Raw genomic sequence first — 22,860 nt, 5'->3', positions numbered from 1 at the left:
TATGTCTCTATGTCTGCTTTGCATGGAAAGATTCTTTCTAACTTCAATATTCAGATTCTATGAAAATGTCTTCCCTTTGAACTTTTCTAGCAGGTCTAGAATCCCTTTGTTCTTTCTCTGTCAAAATGCAGCTGTTACTTGTGCAGGGTGTTATCTTTTGCTGTGATTTCAGTTGATCAGATGTGAGTTGCCAGTGGCCATAGGTTATGTGGACACAGGCACTGTGAATAGTGATGTCCTGGAGGACATCATAATAGAGTACCTCTGGGTCCTGGCTGTTACAGCTCAGCTGAAAGTGACACTGGCCGGCTGCTTCTGAGTGACAGCTGAACAATCAGCTGGGGTAGAAAGCCTTGGATGGACAATGGCAGCTCTGGTTGTGATTTTCAGAGTTTCTGGTTGATCTGTCCCTTGTCCGACTTGAAAAATACTGTTGTCTGTATTGTCTGAACTGTCCTCACAAAGCAGCATAAAGCTCTGAAATGACATCTGTGTGGACAGAAGTTGGGTAGGATGATGGATTTTTTGAAATGCTGGCAGTTATATAAAAGACACTGAGTGTTTCCCTTTCACTCATGCAGGCTACTATGTATAAACTTCTCGGAGGGACCAGTTCTCTCCAAGATGTCTCATACATCTGAGAGATTAATTGCTTTGATCAAGTACAGGATACACAGGTAAAATCTGATGGGGTTCCTGGTTGTTCTTAGTTATGAAAAAGAGACCATGGTGCCCACTTTTTGTTGACCCACACCAAAGCAGCCTTGATGTTCAGATTAGATGCCCAATTGCCTAGCAAATCAGCAAATCTTGTTTTTTAAAAATTGAAGTGGAGTTGCTTTACCATGCGGTGCCAGTATAAATCAATGAACCTTCTGAGTGTGCGCTGTGCTGGTGCCTTCTTCCCATGGCAAAATGTGGGTTAAGGTGTAATGACAGCCATCAGGGCCGGTGGACTCAACAGTTCTGGCCTGAGCTTGGGAAAAGTGTGTCTTCTATGTTCTCAAGAGCCTCATCAGCCTATCTGCTCTTTGGACTCTCCATATACCTACCAACGGGGTATTGGTAAAATAGGACTCACAGGGCTTCTTCCTTTTTTAAGAGATACTTTGTTTTTTCATTTTAAATTAATTTTTATTGGAGTGTAATTGCTTTACAATGTTGTGTTACTTTCTACTACACAGCAAAATGAATCAGCCATACATATATATATATATATCCCCTCCCTTTTGGACTTCTGTAATAATGCAGGGAATTCTGCTTAATGAACTGTGGCAACCCAAATGGGAACAGTGTTTCCTATCCTCTTATCAACCTTCAGAGGTTTCACCAACAAACAGTCCCTAACTGTGGCATTCAGTGCCTTTTATCAAGTCAAGTTCAAATCTGCCTGTCCAACGTCTCTGTCATTTTGCTCATCGACCTCTGTATCTGTCAGCTCAGGATGTCATGTAGAATACCACAGACTGGGTGGCTTAAACAATAGAAATTAATTCTGTCACACTTCTGGAGGCTGGAAGTCCAAGATCAATGTGCCAGCAGGGCTGGTTTTTCCCAAGGTCTTTCTTCCTGACTTGCAGGTGTGACCTTCTCACACACCCTCACAGGGCCTTTCCTCTGTGCAAACACACTCCTGGTGCCTATTCTTCTCTAAGGACACCAGTCATATTGGATTCAGGTCTCACACTCATGACCTCATTTAACTTCAATTACCTCCTTAAAGACCCAATCTCCAAATACAATCACACTGGGGTTAGGGCTTCAATATATGAATGGGGAGGGACACACAATTCCGTCCATAACAACCATAAGCACTCTGGGACCTTTAATATATATATATATATTTTTTTTTCTCTTGCTAATTCAAAGTGGTACTATCCTTTTCCTTATTTCCCATCTACTGAACTTTTACTTGCCCAATTTATTTTTAGAGAGAAAAAATATTTTTATTCTTTCTTTATTTTATTTTTTGACTACACCACATAGCATGCAAAATCTTAGTTCCCTGACCAGGGTTGTAGCCTATACCCACTGCCATAAAACACCGAGTCTTAACCACTGGACCACCAGGGAAGTCCCTTATTTACCCAATTTAAAGCTCCTCTACCAGCTGGGGAGACAGATCTTAGTGTGAACCTTAGCCCACCATCTCTAGCTAAAAGATTTTGAACAGTATATCTCTTACTTTATGAAATAGAAAGAACGTAATCTTTACAGGGCTGTTCTGATGGTTAAAAGTCATAATGCTGGTAAAGTGACTTTACTCGGCAGGAGCATTAAACAGGCCTCTAAGAGAGTGAGTCTTAGTAATTTTATAAAACTTTCATAAAATTCACCATCTGTAATGAAAGATTCTACTTATGTCAGAATACTGGCATTACGGAGGCATCTTTACACATACGTGTCTGGTGCTAGATTGTGAAATTCCCTCAGAGTGAAGAACTATGTCTGACTCATCTTTCTCTCTCTCTATAGCTTAGGCCATGCATATTGTAGTATTAATACTATGATAGAAATTTCATAACAACAGCTCCAAAGAGTTTGCCGTTGATAAGTTAGTTCTGAACACGACAATAGAAGTTTAGCACTGAAAACATTGCTTTCCCTTTGAGTGTCTATTCAGCTCAATTTGCTTGCAAAGTCATAAGGAACAGGAATCTGTTGAAGAATGTCTTCCGCATTCTCTCCTTTGGCATAGGGAGAAGGTAGGTCTGTTCAGGGCAGCTCCAGCATCTAAGAGCAGAAGCCAGTGGTAGTGATGGCCAGCCTGACACAAATGGGCAGCTTCAGTTAATAGGACCTCTGCAAAAACTGAGAAGCAAGGTGTGTTTTCAGGAGAAGTTTCCTCTGCTCAGCCTCTGCTTGCTTATGTTGTCATCCATGCTAGGAAAAAGAAGGAGAGAGAGGTGTTTTGAGATTGATTTTTCTTGGCTTGCTCACTGAAAACAACTCTGTGAGAGAGTGGAAGTTCTCAGGAAGATTGAGGGGTGTGGGTCAGATATCTGATCACTGGGAAGGCAGAGTTTCAGTCAGCTTCCACCTCAACACACCAAAGTGTCCTTTTGTGCAGAGTGGAAGTGTCGGTGATCAGTTATGTGAGTCAAGGGTGGAGATTCATGTCCCCCAAAGGGACTGTGTTCTGTGGGTTGGAGGGGTTCAATAGCCTACTCTGCAGTTTCCATGGGGCTTGGAGCTCACAGGTCTGAGCTAGCAGGGACCACACATAGACTCCTTGATCTAAGAGAGAACCTCAGCCTCTGTGCTGGTGGGAACACTTTTCTAGGAGGGACAGTGATATAGGAAATAGGGGATAACTATGATGAAGAGAAACTGACAAGAGTCTAGACTCAAAGATAATGACAAATGCTGTCCTTATTGATTGGAGGCAAGGAACAGGGAAGGAAAGGAATGAAGAGAAGGCCACCAGGGCAAGTGAGAGAACGTGTAAATCTACAACAGAAATAGGACATGAGGAAGGACACTAATTCTGTAGAAGAGACTTTTGATTCTAGATGTCTTAAGTTGGTGGTGCTAGTGGTAAAGAGGGCTTCCCTGGTGGCTCAGAGAGTAAACAATCTGCCCACAATGAGGGAGATCTGGGTTCGATACCTGGGTTGGGAAGATCCCCTGGAGGAGGGCATGGCAACCCACTCCAGTATTCTGGCCTGGAGAATCCCCATGGACAGAGGAGTCTGGCAGTCATGTCCATGGGGTCACAAAGAGTAAGACATGACTGAGCGACTAAACACAGCACAGCACATCAGCCTATTGTGGTTAGATATGAGGTGGTTATGAGTAAGCTTTAAATTGAATGAACAGGAAATTAAGTCAAGAGGAGACTTTTCATAGGTTGAGTCATACATTCCAGAAATTCATGTGTTGAAGTCCTAGCCCCTATCTCAGAAGGTGACTGTACTTAGAGATGGGACCTTTACAGAGGCAACGAAGTTAAAATGAGGTTATTAGGGTGGGTCTGACTGGTGTCCTAGAGGACAGTGGGACACAGACACAAACAGAGAGAGAAGACCATATGAAGACACATGAAGCCCACGGCCACCTGCAAAACAAGCAGAGGAGCTGCAGAAGAAATCAACCCTGCCAACACTTTGATCTTGGGCTTCCAGCCTCCAGAATTGTGAGAAAGTACACTCCTATTGTTTAACCCACCCAGTCTGCGGTGCTTTGTTATGGTAGTCGTAGTAAATGAGTACAAGACCAAATATAATTTACCCATCACTATCTTTTCTGGATCCAAAGAAAATCAGAATATCAGCAGCATGGAAGTTGATCACAGTGAATGCAGGCACAGTACCTCTCGGGGCCAGCAATTAATGTGGGAACCTATAAGATCTCAAAGGAGTAGTTTTCAGTTTGTCTGAACATTAGAATCACCTGGAGAATAAAGTGAATTAAAAAAACCTCAATTCCCAGACATCACGACAGACTCTTCAAGAATTTGGATGGGGGATCCAGGCATCCATCCCTTTTAAAGCTCCTTAGAGATTCCAGTGTGCAGCCAAGATGACACCAATGATCTCATGAGATATGCGTCCACCACAGGTCAGGGAAACAGACAGCATGTCTGAAACTCCCTCAGGCAGTGGAGGCCTGGCCATGCTGGGAAGGCCACAGGGCCCAGGAACTCTGTGAGACACAGAAGACTCTTGGGTTGGCCTGAGGACTGTACTTGGAAGGCCCAAGATGTGAGTAACACTTTTAGGTGATACAGGACATACTCCTTTGTTCCCCAGAATGTAGTGAACCGCTTTTTTTTTTTTTTAAAGAAATATTTATTTATTTGGCTGCACCAGGTCTTAGTTGCAGCATCCAAGATCTATTTTTTCCAGTACTTGGGATTGCTGATTTTTGTTGTGGCATGCAAGATCTTTAGTTGCAGCATGATGTGGGATCTAGTTCCCTGACCAGAGATCGAACCATGGCCCCCTGCTTTGGGAATGAGGAGTCTTAGCCACTGGACCACCAGGGAAGTCATAACAATTCATTCTTAGTATCTGACAACCCCAAAGTCCTGATCTTACATTCAGAGGAATCACTGCTAGAACTCTTATGAGGAATTTCAGAAAGAATTCTGTGCAACCATTCTAATGTCACATTTCCATGAATTCCACATGGTGATCTTCCCAGTGCCCTTCAATACTTTATCACCATCACCACAAGTAACATCAGTAGCACCTAGGAGCTAGCTAGCAATCTCATGGGCTCTGCCATGTAAACTAGCTATGTCTGGTCTCTGCGTCCTCCTTGAAATGTTCTCATGACTCCTCTAGCGACAATAACTTTAGTTTGGAAAGTATTGGTTGAGATGAATTAATGGAAATGTACTTCTCATAGTGACATTTACCCACCCCTTAAAACATTGTCATGACCATTCCCAGCTGCACAGAATCACTCTCTCTCACAACAGTTCACTCCCTGGAAGTACCAAGGCTCCTCACACTATATCTCTGCCTGCTGTGCACCAGGAGAATTCAGTGTTGTCTTACACTGAGAAGATATGAACAAGCATCTCTCAAGCCCTTACCCCTGCTCTGGGTAGAGGATGGAATGGGCCTCAGTGATCACTCTAGACTTGGGGCTCAGTTCAATTCAGTTCAGTTCAGTTACTCAGTCGTGTCCGACTCCTTGCAACCCCATGAATTGCAGCACACCAGGCCTCCTTGTCCATCATCGACTCCCAGAGTTTACCCAAACCCATGTCCATTGAGTTGGTGATGCCATCCAACCATCTCATTCTCTGTCGTCCCCGTCTCCTCCTGCCCTCAATCCCTCCCAGCATCAGGGTCTTTTCCAATGAGTCAATCTTCGCATGAGGTGGCCAAAGTACTGGAGTTTCAGCTTTAGTATCAGTCCTTCCAATGAACACTCAGGACTGATCTGCTTCAGGATGGACTGGTTGGATCTTCTTGCAGTCCAAGGGATTCTCACGAGTCTTCTCCAACACCACAGTTCAAAAGCATCAATTCTTCGGCGCTCAGCCTTCTTCACAGTCCAACTCTCACATCCATACATGACCACTGGAAAAACCGTAGCCTTGACCAGACAGACCTTTGTTGGCAAAGTAATGTCTCTGCTTTTTAATATGCTGTCTAGGTTGGCCATAACTTTCCTTCCAAGGAGTAAGTGTCTTTTAATTTCATGGCTGCAGTCACCATCTGCAGTGATTTTGGAGCCCCAAAAACATAAAGTTTGACACTGTTTCCACTGTTTCCCCATCTATTTCCCATGAAGTGATGGGAACGGATGCCATGATCTTAGTTTTCTGAATGTTGAGCTTTAAGCCAACTTTTTCACTCTCCTCTTTCACTTTCATCAAGAGGCTCTTTAGTTTCTCTTCACTTTCTGCCATAAGGGTGGTGTCATCTGCATATCTGAGGTTACTGATATTTCTCCCGGCAATCTTGATTCCAGCTTATGCTTCTTCCAGGCCAGTGTTTGTCATGATGTACTCTGCATATAAGTTAAATAAGCAGGGTGACAATGTACAGCCTTGACGTACTCCTTTTCCTCTTTGGAACCAGTCTGTTGTTCCATGTCCAGTTCTAACTGTTGCTTCCTGACCTGCATATAGGTTTCTTAAGAGGAGGTGAACACAAGGCGTCACAGATTGATTTTACAGGGAAGCAGACCCTGATATGGAAATTAACATACAGGAAATTTATAAGTGAGTGATCTCAGGATCAAAATTGCCAGAGGGAGCAAGGTTGTAAGAGGGAGCAAGCTTGTATCAAGGGAGAAGCTGAAGCTGGCTCCCCTTTTTAAAAAATTGAGATGTAGTTGCTTTACAATATTGTGTTAGTTTCTGCTGCACAACGAAGTGAATCAGCTGTTTATATACACTCATCCCCTCCCTCTCCACCTCCCATTCCAGTGATTTAGGCTATCCCCTGAGCTCCCTGTGACAAACCACAGCTTCCCACTAGCTATCCATTTTTAAAAAATATGTATTTTTAATTGAAGGATAATTGCTTTACAGTGTTATGTTGATTTCTGCTGTATAACAACACAAATCAGTCATAACTATGATCATATATGTCCCCTCCCTTTTGAACCTCCCCACATCCCACCACTCTGAGTCATCAGAACGCCAGGCTGGGCTCCCTGTGTTATATAGCGGCTTCCCACTAGCTGTGTATTTTCCATATGGTATTGTATATATGTCAGTCCCAATCTCCCAGTTCATCTCACCCCTTCCTTTTTTTTTTTGAAGTCACTCACAAAGTCCGACTCTTTGCAACCCCGTGGACTGTAACACACGAGGCTCCTCTGTCCATGGGATTCTCCAGGCAAGAATAATGGAGTGGGTTGCCATTTCCTTCTCCAGGCACCCCTTCCATTTGAAGCAACCTTTACAGAGGTCTCTGCCAACTCCCTTAAATAGCTTGGACTAGGGTGTTCTCTCAAAGTGGCCTTAAGCTGGAGTGAAGGGGCCTTGTTTCTACACCCCAGTGTTGATTGGCCATTGGATACATTACTAGGGGAAAGAAAAGTGATCATGAGTACAGTGGCCAAAGCACTTTCCCAGAGGGCTGATGACTGCAGGCTATCTGCCAGTGGCAATCTCAGCAAGTGAGGGAGTAAGTCCTCCATTCCTGACAGAGGATCTAGGCAGCACATCACAGCATCCGTTACACAAAATCAGAGTTGATTTTAAACATGTATCTGTTGCCTCCTTGCTTAGGAACACGTGATCTCCTGATACAAGAATTCATTTCAGGAATTCTGATTTCCCTAGGAGGTCAGGGTGGGCAGTGATAGTGACATTTCTGGGCATGTGTCTGGGGGCTTATTGGGCAGACCTGAGGGGGGATGCTGAAGAACATTGATTCATTTGAAGGACGATCCCAAAGATCATAAATCCCTCTTTCTTCTCACATTTCCACACTTATCTCAAGTCCAAGTGTCTCCATGATCTCTCTTTCCCTCTGCTCATCTACACTTTCTCTTCTGTAATGTTCCAGTTTTGTGGGTGGCGGCTCTCGGTTGTTTTCCAGCTTAGTGTTGAAAGGGCTCACTCCTCATTACCCCCACAACCTCTGTGGCCAGCTGATGGGCACCCCAACCTCATAATTACAGTAAACATGTGGTGCTTTGGTTGGAAGGAGCGAGGATACAGGGATATGGAGGAATTATAAACTTTGAGATTATTGGAATATCAATGTAACTTTCCCAGCTTTATGCACTAATGGGAAACAGAGGACACCAGGATGTCTGACAGGACCCATCTGCTTTCTGTTTTTAAAATTTTATTTATTTATTTTTGGCTGTGCTATCTTTGGTTGCTGCACGTGCTCTTCTCTAGTTGTGGTGAGTAGGGGCTACTCTTCATTGCCATGCACAGGCTTCTAGAGGATATATACATATCCTCTCCCTTTTGAGCCTCCCTCCCACCCTTCTGGGTCATCACAGAGTGCCAGGTTGGCACTTTCATCAAGAGTCTCTTTAGTTCCTCTTTGTTTTCTGCCATAAAGGTGGTATCATCTGCATATCTGAGGTTATTGATAATTTTCCTGGCAATCTTGATTTCAGCTTGTACTTCATCCAGCCCGGCATTTCTCATGATGTAATCTACATATAAGTTAAATAAGCAGAGTGACAATATACAGCCTTGACATATTCCTTTCCAAATTTGGAACCAGTTCGTTGTTCCATGTTCAGTTCTAACTGTTGCTTCTTGACCTGCATACAGATTTCTCCGGAGGCAGATCAGGCAGTCTGGTATCCCCACTGCTTTAAGAATTTTCCACAGTTTGTTGGGATCCAGACAGTCAAAGGCTTTGGTGTAGTCAACGAAGCAGATGGTTTTCTGGAATTTTCTTGTTTTTTCTATTATCCAGTGGATGTTGGCAATTTGATCTCTGGTTCTTCTGGCTTTTCTAAACCCAGCTTGAACATCTGAAAGTTCTCAGTTCATGTACTGTTGAAGCCTTGCTTAGAGAATTTTGAGCATTACTTTGCTAGTGTGTGAGATGAGTGCAATTGTGCAGTAGTTTGAGCATTCTTTGGCATTGCCTTTATTTGGGATTGGAATGAAAACTGACCTTTTCCAGTCCTGTGGCCACTGCTGAGTTTCCAAATTCGCTGGGATATTGAGTGCAGCACTTTAACAGCACCTTTTAGGACTTGAAGTAGCTCAACTGGAATTCCATCACCTCCACTAGCTTTGTTTGTAGTGATGCTTCCTAAGGCCCACTTGACTGCGCATTCCAGGATGTCTGGTTCTAGGTGAGTGATCACACCATTGTGGTTATCTGGGTCATGAAGATCTTTTTTGTATAGTTCTTCTGTGTATTCTTGCCACCTCTTCTTATATATATGTCAGTCCTCATCTCCCAGTTTATCTCACCTCCTCTGTTAGAAGCAATCTCCACAGAGGTCTCAGCCAACTCCCCTAGATAACTTGGACTGGGGTGTTCTCTCAAAGTGGTCCTGAGCTGGAGTGAAGGGGCCCTGCTTCTATACCCCAGTGTTGATCAACCACCGGATACATTACTATGGAAAAGGAAAGCGATCCTGAATACAAAGGAGCACGGGCTCTAGGGTCTGCAGATGGGCTCTAGGGCGCATGGGCTTTGGTAGTTGCAGCCCGTGGGCTCTAGAGCACAGGCTCAAGTTGCCCTGTGGCATGTGGGATCTTCTTGGATCAGGGGCCTCTCCTGCACTGTCAGGCAGAGTCTTTACCACTGGGCCACCAGGGAAGCCCAGGACCTATCTGCTTTCAAGCAGAACCCTATATCCAAGATCAAAACAGAAAAAGAATAAACAGATATATTAGCCCCCCTCTTCTCAGCTCCAGTCTGGCAGACAGGTCTCTCTGACACTGATTACATAAGTCTGGAATTACTGGTTTTCTTCCTATAGCCTTCTTATAGCCTCTCATTCTTTCCCTGACATCACTATACCAGAGTCTTTTTTCCTCCCCTATCCCCAGAGTGTGAAGCTCCTGGGGCTTGCTTCAGCCTTTTGCCAGAGCTCTGCCATTTTTGCAGAAGCTGAAGTTGGGTTTCCTACAGCTAGAAGAGTCTGGTGCTTTAACTACTCCACAGACTGTGTGTGTGTGTGGGTGCACATGTGCATGCTCAGTTATATCCAACTCTTTGGGACCCCGTGGACTATAGTCCATCAGGCTCCTCTGTCCATGGAATTTTCCAGGCAAGAATACTGGAGTGAGTTGCCATTTCCTTCTCCAAGGGATCTTCCTGACCCAGGGATCAAACCCACGTCTCTTGTGTCTCCTTCATTGGCAGGTGGTTTCTTTACCACTAAGCCACCTGGGAAGCCCATAGATAACCTATATATCTACACCTATATATATATATATCTACACCTATATATATATATATCTACACCTATATATATCTACACCTACATAACTGAGCCACTCTGCTGTACACCCGAAACTAATACAACATCATAACTCAACTATTCTTCAATTAAAAAATGGGCAAGCAGTTATTTCTTAGAAGAAGCCTAAAAGGCTAACAAGAGCATGATAATTAGACAAATGGAAACAAAAATGCCAATAAGATCTTTCTTTTTTATTCATTTATTTCTATTAGTTGGAGGCTAATTACTTAACAGTATTGCAGTGGTTTTTGCCTTACATTGACATGAATCAGCCATGGATTTACATGTGCTCCCCATCCTGATCCTGCCTCCCGCCTTCCTCCCCAAGATCTCTCTTTATGCCCACTTGGTTGGCAAAATTTAGAGGGTTAACTAATGAATTGGCTAATTAATTAACTCATGCCAAAGACTGCTTAGTTGCAGGATGGCTCAGTTAATAAAGCATCTGCCTGCAATGCAGGAGACCCAGTTTCAATCCCTGGGTTATGAAAATACCCTGGAAAAGGGAATGGCAACCCACTCCAGTATTCTTGCCTGGAGAATTCCATGGACAGAGGAGCCTGGCAGGATACAGTCCATGGGGTTGCAAGTAGTTGGACATGACTGAGCAACTAACATTCAAGCAACTCAAAGGATGCTTGGGATTTCAGATTAGGGAATGGTCTTGCACTTCTGGGGGCAGAAGTAATTTGGGGGACCTCTGGCATTACTTGTTGTATTTATGTCACTCTCAGATATATATATTCAGAGAAATTCTCATACATGTCCTTGGTGGAACACGACAAAGGAAGTTAGTCAGTGTCTGCAGTAGTCACAAGATGGGGATAATCTAGGTGTCCATCACTGGGGGATTAGATACTGACAGTGTGGTAGAATAATGTGCAGAAGTTAGGAGCAATGAACTAGATGTACACACAGTAATGTGCATAAGTTAAAAAAAACATGGCACTGAGAAAAATGGAGCAACAGTACAGGCAAACAAAGAAATCAGGCTCACCACAAATAATGTACGGAAGCGAAGGGAGTACACCAAATGCATTAGAATGGCTGGAGACCAAGGAATGAGAAGAGCACCTAAAGATACAAGGCTATGAGGAAAGAAAACTAGAGAAGATAGGTATGGTCCCACTATGGGAGGGAGCCATGAGCTGAGAAGCGTGATTAACTCAGCATCTGAGGTTACAAAACAAACAGGAAGGAAAACAAAAGGAAACAAAAAATGAAGAAAGTAATAAGAAGAGAAAATGTAGAGTGAAAAGGCAAACAGTTAATAAAATAAATTTTGTATCCAGTACAAAAGCAAAACTCTACTATATGTTACATTAACACAACATTGTAAATCAACTGTACTTGAATAAATTTAAAGCAAACAAACAAACAAAAATCCCTATATGCTACATACCCTTTATATACAGGAAAGTCACTCAGAAAGTTAGAAGTGGAAGACTGGACAAAGACATATCAAGGCAGAAAACACTGAATGAAAGTGGGAAAGGCTAAGATGTACGAGAAACTCCAAGCCTCATAAATCTTTGGAAGTAAATATCATGTCACCAAAATATCAATACTTGACACATGGACTGTAGGAAACAGAAGGAGAAATAAATTTAATGACAATGACAATAACAAATGATACCTGTAGACCTGCAGTAGATCAGGCAGATTAAGAAATAAGGGTGCATATGAATCAAATAGTATGATTAATAAGGAATTCCTAATAAATATACATTGACTCCAGTAACAGGGAATTCACTTTCTTTTAAGTACCCACAGATGATCTACCAAAATTAATCATATTTTAAGTCACAAAGAAAACCTTAAAAAATTATAAATGCAATCAATTATTTTTAAAAATCACAAAATTAAGGGAAAATCCTTTCACCAGGCAACTAAAAAATTTCCTCTTTTAAAACATTTCTGAGGTCAAAGGAGAAAATAAAACTGATATTACAGACTTGATAACAATTATAACCAAAACACTACCTATCAAAATGTAAGAGGCATGATTAAAACAGTTCTTTAAACAACTGGAAAAAGTACCAACAAAGAAAAATAAAAATAAACTAACTAGGCATTGAAACTAAGAACTTAGAAAAATATCACCAAAATCAGTGAAGATAAAAGCAGACATTAATGAATAAATCAAACAGAAAACAGAATATATGAATAAATTCAAAAGCTTTTCTATGAAAAATAGATAAACCACTGAATAGGTTAATCAAGGAAGAAGGGACAATGAATTAAACATACATCTTTTGAAAACCTATATTAAATGGATGACTTTCTAGGAAAATATAAATTACCATTTTTTTTTCAAGAGAAGGTTAAATAAACATAACAGTAATAGTGAAAAAAGTTGAGAATGTTATTGGAGAGTCACATCTCCAAATATATCAAGCCAGATGGTTTCACTCACTAATATTTTTAGTCTTCAAGAAGATAAATTTAGTAGTATTTACATATTTTTTTAGCAATCACAGAGAAAAAAATCTTTCAAAATAATAAGAAACCAACACAGCATTCATCCAAGCTTTTCAAAAGAAGTGTAAAAAACTACAGACAAATTCTCATTATGAATACCTATGCAAAAATCTTACATAAGATACTATCAAATGGAATTCAGGAGGATATTAATATACATCAGGTAATTATTTTTTACCTGTTTTTTATTATTAAAACCAGGTAAGGCTGTGATAATTATTCATTATAAGGAGAACTGTTGACAAAGAAATATATCTTTTCAGTTTTCTTCTTCCCATATCCACTCAGATTCAAAATTTAGTTATTAATTTGTAAAAGAAATCACTCAAATATTTTTTGAGATCTAGGCAACCAACTCGAGAATTCTTGCCTGGAGAATCCCATGGATAGAGGAGCCTGCCAGGCTACAGTCCATGCAGTCGAAAAGAGTCAGACACGACTAACACTTTCACTTTCAGGCATTATTGGAGTTTGGGGGACTCATAGGATGGGTTACATCATGGAGCATGTGGCTTCTTCCTTTTCTTCAGTTTTCACACCCAAATCTAATCAAGATACTCAGCAGAACAAAAGACCTCATGAATCAAGACTTTCCTGAGAGGACTGATTAAGATGGCAGACTAGTCAAACATGGGGCTCACCTCCTCCCACATTTCATCAAAAATGTATCTCCATGTGGAATGACTCTCACAGAATATATACTGAATGCTGGCAGAAAACCTCAGACTCTCAAAAAGACAAGAACATCTCTAAGTAACCTGGTAGGACAATATTTTCCTGAGAGATTAGCTTTTGTGAAAACACACACACACACACACATATATAATCTCTCAGGAACTTAGTGTTAATGAAATGCTACTATTGTATTTTTAAATTTAATGAACAGTATAAAATAATACATAGCTTACAGTATAAGAAACTGAAATATACATATTCATTCATATATATTTATAAAACATTTTAGAATTATCAGAATATTAACAGCAGTTACTTCTGAGTGTTAAAATTTTGGCCGATTTTTATTTTCTTTTTTGTATACTATTCTTTTTATAATGTGTTTTATATTTGTAATTTAAAAAAATATTTTAAAAAGAAATGAGTACTTTCTTCCCAAGTCACTTGGAAACAAAATCAAATACCCACATTTTCTTTTATTTTGTCTGTTTTACATGCACATATTTTGTATCAGATGTAGGGCCCACCTCAATCAGTTCCTTGCTTGTTTCATCCCAGGAGCTGCTACATCTGCTCAAGGAGACAGTATTGGGATCCCCAGGCAGTTCTGGAAGAGACTGGAAAAGCCAGGACCAGGCCAAGGTATCAGTATAGACAGAGACGTTCTCTGAGCTTGGCTTCTTTGGGAGCTGGGTTTTGCCCCAGGTGCAGGCACAGTTGATACTTTGGCTCAGAAGAACAATTTAGAATCCTGATGAGGGCTCAAGCGAGCCACAGGGCTCAAGCGAGCCACAGAACATTAAGGTCTGTCCAGAGCCACTGGGTCACCCAGGGCTGGGAGGTCAAAAAGTAAATTCTGAGGTCTGCAGGCCTCCAGTCGCCATATCTTCAAAAAGAATTAGGCTAGAATGCTGTAGAGAAAAGGGAATCAGTGGTAAGGAGAGGAAGAGCCAAAAAGGGATTGTCCGGACAAACTCATGGGGTCTTCCTGGAGAGGTGAGGTCCAGGATATGGAAGAGGGCCAACCCTGAGTTCCAGACCTCCCCTTTCATGGAGATCATCTAAAATCAGCAAGCGGTAGCAGGCCCTGGAGACTTCTTCCCAGATTTTGCTCTTACCACAGATCTTTATGAATGAGGAGTGTTTGATCTTGTCCCAGCGCTGTAACTGGACTAGGTATTATTCCACTTTTCTGACAGAGATCATGAGCTTCAGAGAAGTTTGATGCTTATAGGGCTGGTAAGTGGGGGAGGCAGGACTCAAGCTCTGTATGTCAGTTCAGTCGCTCAGTCATGTCCAACTCTTTGCGACCCCATGAATCACAGCACACCAGGCCTCCCTGTCCATCACCAACTCCCGGAGTTTACTCAAACTCACGTCCATTGAGTCTGTATGCTGCTGCTGCTGCTAAGTCGCTTCAATCATGTCCGACTCTGTGCGACCCCACAGACAGCAGCCCACCAGGCTCCCCCATCCCTGGGATTCTCCAGGCAAGAACACTGCAGTGGGTTCAGTTCAGTTCCGTTCAGTTCAGTCGCTCAGTCATGTCCGACTCTTTGCAACCCCATGAATCGCAGCACGCCAGGCCTCCCTGTCCATCGCCAACTCCCGGAGTTTACTCAAACTCATGCCCATCAAGTCAATGATGCCATCCAGCCATCTCCTCCTCTGTCATTCCCTTCTCCTCCTGCCTGCAATCCCTCCCAGGATCAGGGTGTTTTCCAATGAGTCAACTCTTCGCATGAGGTGGCCAAAGTATTGGAGTTTCAACTTCAGCATCAGTCCTTCCAATGAACACCCAGGATTGATCTTCTTCAGGATGGACTGGTTGGATCTCCTTGGAGTGGGTTAGTTGACACCAAATCCTGATCCTTTCCAATTTCCAAAGCTTATTCCATTTCCCTGAATGAGTCACAGGCCTTTAGATATTCCTAAAACTGGACATTGGCTCTATAGTTCTAGCTTATTCTCACCACCTCTGGAAGGATGCCCAGGAAGTTGGGGTGCTCCACCAGAGACACGATCTGGGGCTGGGCATGAGGTAGCAGTCCCACTGGCTTCTGCTCTAGTCACAGGCTCGATAGAATCTTTGGGAAATGCAGTGGACTTTATTTTACTTCCACCCTCAATTTGTGGCCTGGTTTCCTTGAAGACCCAGGGTTTTTCCTACATTCCTCGCATTCCCCACTCCCTATCTCACTAGAATCCAGGGAAGGGAAAAGCACTTGTGTCTTCCCTACCAAGCACTCCTCTTATTTGGGATTTGTTTCGATGAGTAGAGGCATTTCAGGGAGACAGTACAGTAGGGCTGATGGGATTAGATGAGAATATAGAACAATCTAATCCCATCAGCTCTAATCAATCTATATTGATTAGAACAATATAAGCAGTGTGACCTCCATTAAAATCACTCAAACTGTGTAATTTTATGGTTTCACAATTATTTTCCTGGCCTTATAGCCAAACTCATGGCCATGAAAATGCCAGTATCTTATCTTTTGAAGTGGCAGATACAGGCTACTAACAGAATGTGCAGGAGAGTCCTTTATAACTCTAGACTGCCTAATATGAACTAATGGTGTTTTCCTGACCACATACTAATGTAGAATGAGTGAGTGGTTCTGAAGGCAGCAGGAGCAACAGTGACTAGCAAAGTGAGTTGGAGGCAGCATAGAGAAGGGCCTTGAAGTGGAGTAAGCCGGCTCCCATTCAGCAGGCCCCGCCATCACCTACCTTCGCACACTGCGCCTGCATCCTCATCGTGCCCACAGTCAAAGGTCTCAAGCTGCTCACATTCAGCCAGTGCTGCTTCTGTCCCATTGCACAGGGCTCTCTGAATAAATACAGGCTGGTTCTCCTCTGCCACTGGCAGATACAACGTGCCTGCAGGTGTGTGCTCGGCTGCCCCACAGCCCAGCTCCCGGAACCCCACGGCTACATCCTTCATGTCCCAGCCGTCATCACACATGGTGTCCCAGCAACCTTCCTTTTCCACCTCCACTCGCCCTTCACAACGGTGGGGACAATTCATCAAGCGTATTTTAGGTGGAAATTCTGCGAACAGAAGGGGTCAGAGCACACTCAGAAACGTCCTCTTAAGGCAGCTTCCAAGTGTTAAGAGAGGTTGTTTGATAGTGGTGGTGGTGTGTGGTATGATGCAGTGAAAGTGAAAGTGAAGTCGCTCAGTAGTGTCCGACTCTTTGCGACCCTGTGGACTGTAGCCTACCAGGCTCCTCCGTCCATGGGATTCTCCAGGCAAGAATACTGGAGTGGGTTACCATTTCCTTCTCCAGGGGATCTTCCCAACCCAGGGATTGAACCTGGGTCTCCTGCATTGGAGGCAGATGCTTTTATCCTCTGAGCCACCAGGGAAGCCTGGTATGAGGCAGAGGACTTGCTAAATCAGGAATCACCAAGCTTTGCTCCATCCCATGCCATTACCATCTCCTAAAACATCCCACCCCACCTAAGGCCTCCACTCAAAGTCACCTGGGAAAAGGCCTTTCTGAAAACAAGGTAATACAGGCACGGAGAGACTTATGGTTTGATGTTTATGACCTCAAAAAGATCTTAGAAAAAGAGGAGTCCAGAATCAGGTCTTTCCTGAAAATGGACACTGAGGCTTGGAATAAAGAAAGGCCTAGAAGAGGTCAATTGAGTTACTCAGTTTTCTTTTGCTCCTCCCTGTTGCTGACTTCACCAGTCACAGCCCCGTGTTCTCTGCAGAGGAAAAGGATGAACACATCACACTTATTTGCTTTTTGCTGTTGTTGTTTTATTTTTTGCTTTTTAAACTGGAGTAATTGTTTTATTTATTTAAATTGAAGGATAATTATAATATTGTGTTGGTTTCTGCTACACATCAACATGGATCAGCCACAGGTGTACAAATGTTGCCTCCCTCTTAAGTCTGCCTCCCACCTCTCACCCTATCCCACCCCTCTAGGTTGTCACAGAACCCCGGTCTTCGTTCCCTGAGTCATATAGCAAATTCCCATTGGCTATCTATTTCACATACGTGAGTGTATATGTTTCCATGCTACTCTCTCCATTTGTCCCACCTTCTCCTTCTTACCTGCCCCTTCTTACCTGGCTGTCTTTTCACCTTGCTTATAGTTTCCTTTGTTGTGCAAAAGCTTTTAAGTTTCATTATGCCCCATGCCCATAAGTCTGTTCTCTAGTCTGTGTCTGAACTGGAGTAATGTTTAAAGAGACTCTTTTCTCAGGTACACGAACACCAATGTTCACTGCAGCATTATTTACAAAAACCAAGACATGGAAGCAACCTAAATGTCCACTGACAGATGAATGGATAAAGAAGATGTGGTACATATACACAATGGAATATCACTCAGCCATAACAAAGGATGGAATAATGTCATTTGTAGCAACATGGATGGACTTAGAGATCATCATACTAAGAAAGGTTAGACAGAGAAAGACAGATATCATAGTGTCACTTATATATGGAATCTAAAAAAATAAAAGGCTACAAATGAACTTATCTACAAAACAGAAACAGAATCACAGACACAGTAAACAAACTTAAGATTATTTACCAAATGGGAAAGTGGTGGAGGGATAAATTAGGAGGTGGGAATTAACATATTCACACTACTATGCATAAAATAGATAACCAACAAGGGCCTACTGTAAAGCACAGAGAACTCTATCAATATTTTGTAATAACTTGTAAGGGAAAAGAATCTTAAAAGGAATATAAAACAGAATCTCTGTGTTATATGCCTGAAACTAAAATGACATTGTAAATCAACTACACTTCATTAAAAAAAATTTAGGGACTTCCCTGACAGTCCAGTGGTTAAGACTCTGTGCTTCCACTGCAGGGGGTGTGGGTTCAATCTCTGGTCAGGTAACTAAGATCCTGCATATCATGTGGCTCAGCCATATTTCTTTTTTTAATTACAAAAAATTTTAAATAATTAAAAAGAAACTCTTTTCTTTGGGATATCTAGCAAAAAGAAGGGATATAAGACTGAAGATGTCAGTGGTCAGCTCTGCCTGTCTGAGAAGTTAATGAAGAAATGCAGAGGAAAGAGGGGAGGCAGAGACAGAACTCTTTGCTAGTCACACATTAAGCCATGTCCATTCCTGACCCTCCCACCAAATCTACTTTTTTTTTCTGGCCCAAGCCTGTTTGTATGGGATTCCTGTCATTTGAGACAAAAACTCCCCATTTTACACAGTCAATTACGAAGTTCATGACAAAACCCCTATAAAAAGTTAAGTTTCTAAGAATTATAAGTAATAATGTAAATATGATTCCCAAAAATTAATAGCTTGAAAAAAGCAAACATATATAAGACTCTATAGAAACTGAATACATCAAACAACTTGCTTAATTTAATAGAAAAATAAAAACTGAACTTTGCATATCCTAAATAGAAAATTCACACTCTTTTCAAATTCCATTTATAGCAGTTAGAAAAAATGTTAACTGTGTGTTATTTCAAAAGATATTATTAGTAAATCCCCAAATGATACAGACCATATTCTTTGATAAAATTTAATACAGGGATAATAAAAAGTTTTTAGAAAAGAAATGTATAAAAATCTAAAAAAGTGTATAAATGAACTTATCTACAAAACAGAAATAGGGTTACAGATGTAGAAAACAAGTTTATGGTTACCATGGGGTAAGTGAGGGAGGGACACACTACTATAAATAGAATAGATAACTAATAAGATCTACTATATAGCACAAGGAATTTGACTCAATACTCTGTAATGACCTATATGGGAAAATAATCTAAAAAAGAGTGGCTATATGTACATGTATAACTGGTTGGGGCTTCCCAGGTGGCAAAGTGGTAAAGAACCTGCCTGCCAATACAGGAGATGCAAGAGACGTGGGTTCGATCCCTCAGTCAGGAAAATGCCCTAGAGGAGGAAATAGCAACCCATTCGGGTATTCTTGCCTGGAGAATCCCCATGGACAGAGGAGCCTGGTGAGCTACAGTCCATAGGGTGGCAAAGTGTAGTACACAAGTACACAAATGACATGACTTAGCACGCATGCATGCACAATTGGTTCACTTTGCCATATACCTGAAACTAACATGACATTGCATATTAACTATACTCCAATAAAAATTAAAAAAAGAAACTAATAAAAGAGGATAAAAATCTATTCATAAGTAATTATTAAGTTTCAGGCTATAAAATTCAGTGAAACACAAATTTTACATACTTTGGAAATTAGACAAATGAAAATATTATACATCAAAATCTGCAGGATGAGATGAAAGTGGTACTTAGAAGAAACTATACAGTTTTAAATTCATTTATTAGGAGACAAAGATGAAAAATGAATAAGCATTTGCTTAAGAAATTAAAGAACCACATAAAATAAACTGAAAAGGAAGAAAGATATATTGAAGATAAAGGAGAAACAAATGAATCAGAAAACCAAAACTCAAATATATTTGAGTAAAAAAACTAAGCCTGGTTCCTTAAAAAGAGCAATAAAATTGACAAGCATATGGCAAATATGATTAAGAAAAAGAGATCACACAAACTAGAAATGAGAAGGGAGCATAAATGCATATATAAAGGTTGTTTCAAAGTTAGATGAGAATACTATGGACAACATTCTGTGATAAATTTAGGTATAATCATCCATATTATTCTAACAAGGAATAGAAAATTTTGAAGACTAATAAAAAAGATTTGACAGTGGAGGTAAGGATTTAAGAAGCTCAGAATGTTGTTAGGGCTAGTTCCAAAGACTTTGCAAATAGATAATTCCAATATGGTTTATTTTTATTTTTTTATTAGTTGGAGGCTAATTACTTTACAATATTGTAGTGGTTTTTGTCATACATTGACAAGAATCAGCCATGGTTTTACATGTATTCCCCATCCCGATCCCTCCTCCCAACTCCCTCTCCGCCCGATCCCTCTGGGTCTTCCCAGTGCACCAGGTCCAAGCACTTGTCTCATGCACCCAACCTGGGCTGGTGATCTGTTTCACCATAGATAATATACATGTTTCGATGCTGTACTCTTGAAACATCCCACCCTTGCCTTCTCCCACAGAGTCCAAAAGTCTGTACTATACATCTGTGTCTCTTTTTCTGTTTTGCATATAGGGTTATCATTACCATCTTTCTAAATTCCATATATATGTGTTAGTATACTGTAACGGTCTTTATCTTTCTGGCTTACTTCACGCTGTATAATGGGCTCCAGTTTCATCCATCTCATTAGAACTGATTCAAATGAATTCTTTTTAATGGCTGAGTAATATTCCATGGTATATATGTACCACAGCTTCCTCATCCATTCGTCTGCTGATGGGCATCTAGGTTGCTTCCATGTCCTGGTTATTATAAACAGTGCTGCGATGAACATTGGGGTGCACGTGTCTCTTTCAGATCCAGTTTCCTCGGTGTGTATGTCCGGAAGTGGTATTGCTGGGTCATATGGCAGTTCTATTTCCAGTTTTTTAAGAAATCTCCACACTGTTTTCCATAGCGGCTGTACTAGTTTGCATTCCCACCAACAGTATAAGAAGGTTCCCTTTTCTCCACACCCTCTCCAGCATTTATTGCTTGTAGACTTTTGGATAGCAGCCATCCTGACTGGCGTGTAATGGTACCTCATTGTGGTTTTGATTTGCATTTCTCTGATAATGAGTGATGTTGAGCACCTTTTCATGTGTTTGTTAGCCATGTGTATGTCTTCCTTGGAGAAATGTCTGTTTATTTCTTTGGCCCATTTTTTGATTGGGTCATTTATTTTTCTGGAGTTGAGCTGGAGGAGTTGCTTGTATATTTTTGATATTAATCCTTTGTCTGTTGCTTCATTTGCTATTATTTTCTCCCAATCTGAAGGCTGTCTTTTCACCTTGCTTATAGTTTCCTTTGTTGTGCAAAAGCTTTTAAGTTTCATTAGGTCCCATTTGTTTATTTTTGCTTTTGTTTCTAATATTCTGGGATGTGGGTCATAGAGGATCCTGCTGTGATTTATGTCGGAGAGTGTTTTGCCTATGTTCTCCTCTAGGAGTTTTATAGTTTCTGGTCTTACATTTAGATCTTTAATCCATTTGGAGTTTATTTTTGTGTATGGTGTTAGAAAGTGTTCTAGTTTCATTCTTTTACAAGTGGTTGACCAGTTTTCCCAGCACCACTTGTTAAAGAGGTTGTCTTTTTTCCATTTCCAATATGGTTTTAAACTGCTGCAGAGCACAGAAAATATGGAAACCCTCTGAAAACATTCTTATGAGGTAAACCTCTCAAAATTGGTTCAAAAAAGAAAGCTCATAAATAAAGATGCAAACATTTGCAATAAATATTAAGTTGTACGTAGCTGCTACCTATGATATAATGACTGAGAAGGGTTTATAGCAGGAATTCAACGATTATTCCATATTAAGAAACTTATGCAGCCACTTCTCCACAATAATAAATTAAAGGGAAAAATATTATATATACAGCCATCATTTTAACATAGTGGCAAAGAGCAGTTTTTCAATTCTGTAGTTCTAGTCTAGAATTTCATCTTTGTAGCTACTTGCTGTGTGATGGTGGGTAAGTTACTTATTCTAAATATCATTTCCTCACTAGTAAAATGAGAGTTGTCAGTGGAGATTAAATGAGATAATCCTAGTAAAGCTTTGAATCCTAGAATCTGGTTTGTCCATGGGGTTTTCACTGTTTCCTTGAGTACTGACAAGGTTTGGTTGTAGCTCCTTGCTCGCTGAGAGCTCTGAATATGCAGCCGTCTTTGTCTCCTCCCTCCATGCCTCACTTACCCCACTCCCAGGGCTGACTTGATCCTAGTGCAGTATTTACGTCACACCTATCTGAAGATGTAAGTGAAAGGGGAACCGGAAGGCCAGTGATGCTGCTGTTCAGACCAGTGAGGAGAGACAGCTTCTTTTGTTGAACTCCGATTCCTCGAAGGAGACGAAAACCCATGGACAGGACACACAAGCCATTGTTTGGCATAATGGCAACTAGTGCTCTGGAAGGAGGCGTCGGACTTGTCCCACCTGCGACGTGGAATACCGCCACGTCCCGGCGCTGGGCCCCCAGGCCGTTGTCGGCCTCGCAAGCATAGCTCCCACAATGCCTTGCGGTCACAGAGCGGATGAAGGAAGCTCCTCCTCCAGAAGGCGCCGAGGTGCTCCCCAGGGGAACATCTTCATGATAAAACCGGTACAGAATGAGGGGAGATGCTCTCTTGTCCTCACAGCGAAGCTCCACCACGTCCCCAGTCAAGGCCTGGCCCCTCCCCACTCAAGGCCTGGGCCCCGGGAACACTGAAGGTGAGGACAGGACATGACACTGGAATTGATAAAGGACCGTTCATCAG

The 22,860-nt window shown here is 41.6% G+C and overlaps 1 long non-coding RNA gene and 1 other non-coding gene across 2 annotated transcripts; both read right to left on the bottom strand.

Moving 5' to 3' along the window:
* Positions 1-1,943: 1,943 nt before the first annotated feature.
* Positions 1,944-16,635, bottom strand: LOC110150261 (uncharacterized). The gene is made up of 2 exons (XR_011487547.1): positions 16,255-16,635; positions 1,944-2,883 (listed from the first exon to the last, which is right to left on the bottom strand). It is a non-coding gene; the product is annotated as an uncharacterized lncRNA (long non-coding RNA).
* Positions 16,636-16,820: 185 nt separating this feature from the next.
* Positions 16,821-16,893, bottom strand: TRNAW-CCA (transfer RNA tryptophan (anticodon CCA)). Its single transcript has one exon. It is a non-coding gene; the product is annotated as a tRNA-Trp (tRNA).
* Between the last annotated feature and the right edge of the window lie 5,967 nt (positions 16,894-22,860).

This window comes from Odocoileus virginianus, chromosome 5, assembly GCF_023699985.2.
Source record: "Odocoileus virginianus isolate 20LAN1187 ecotype Illinois chromosome 5, Ovbor_1.2, whole genome shotgun sequence".
NCBI lineage: Eukaryota > Metazoa > Chordata > Mammalia > Artiodactyla > Cervidae > Odocoileus > Odocoileus virginianus.
The sequence above is the reverse complement of the archived record's forward strand: the minus strand, read 5'-3'. Positions and strand labels throughout refer to the sequence as shown.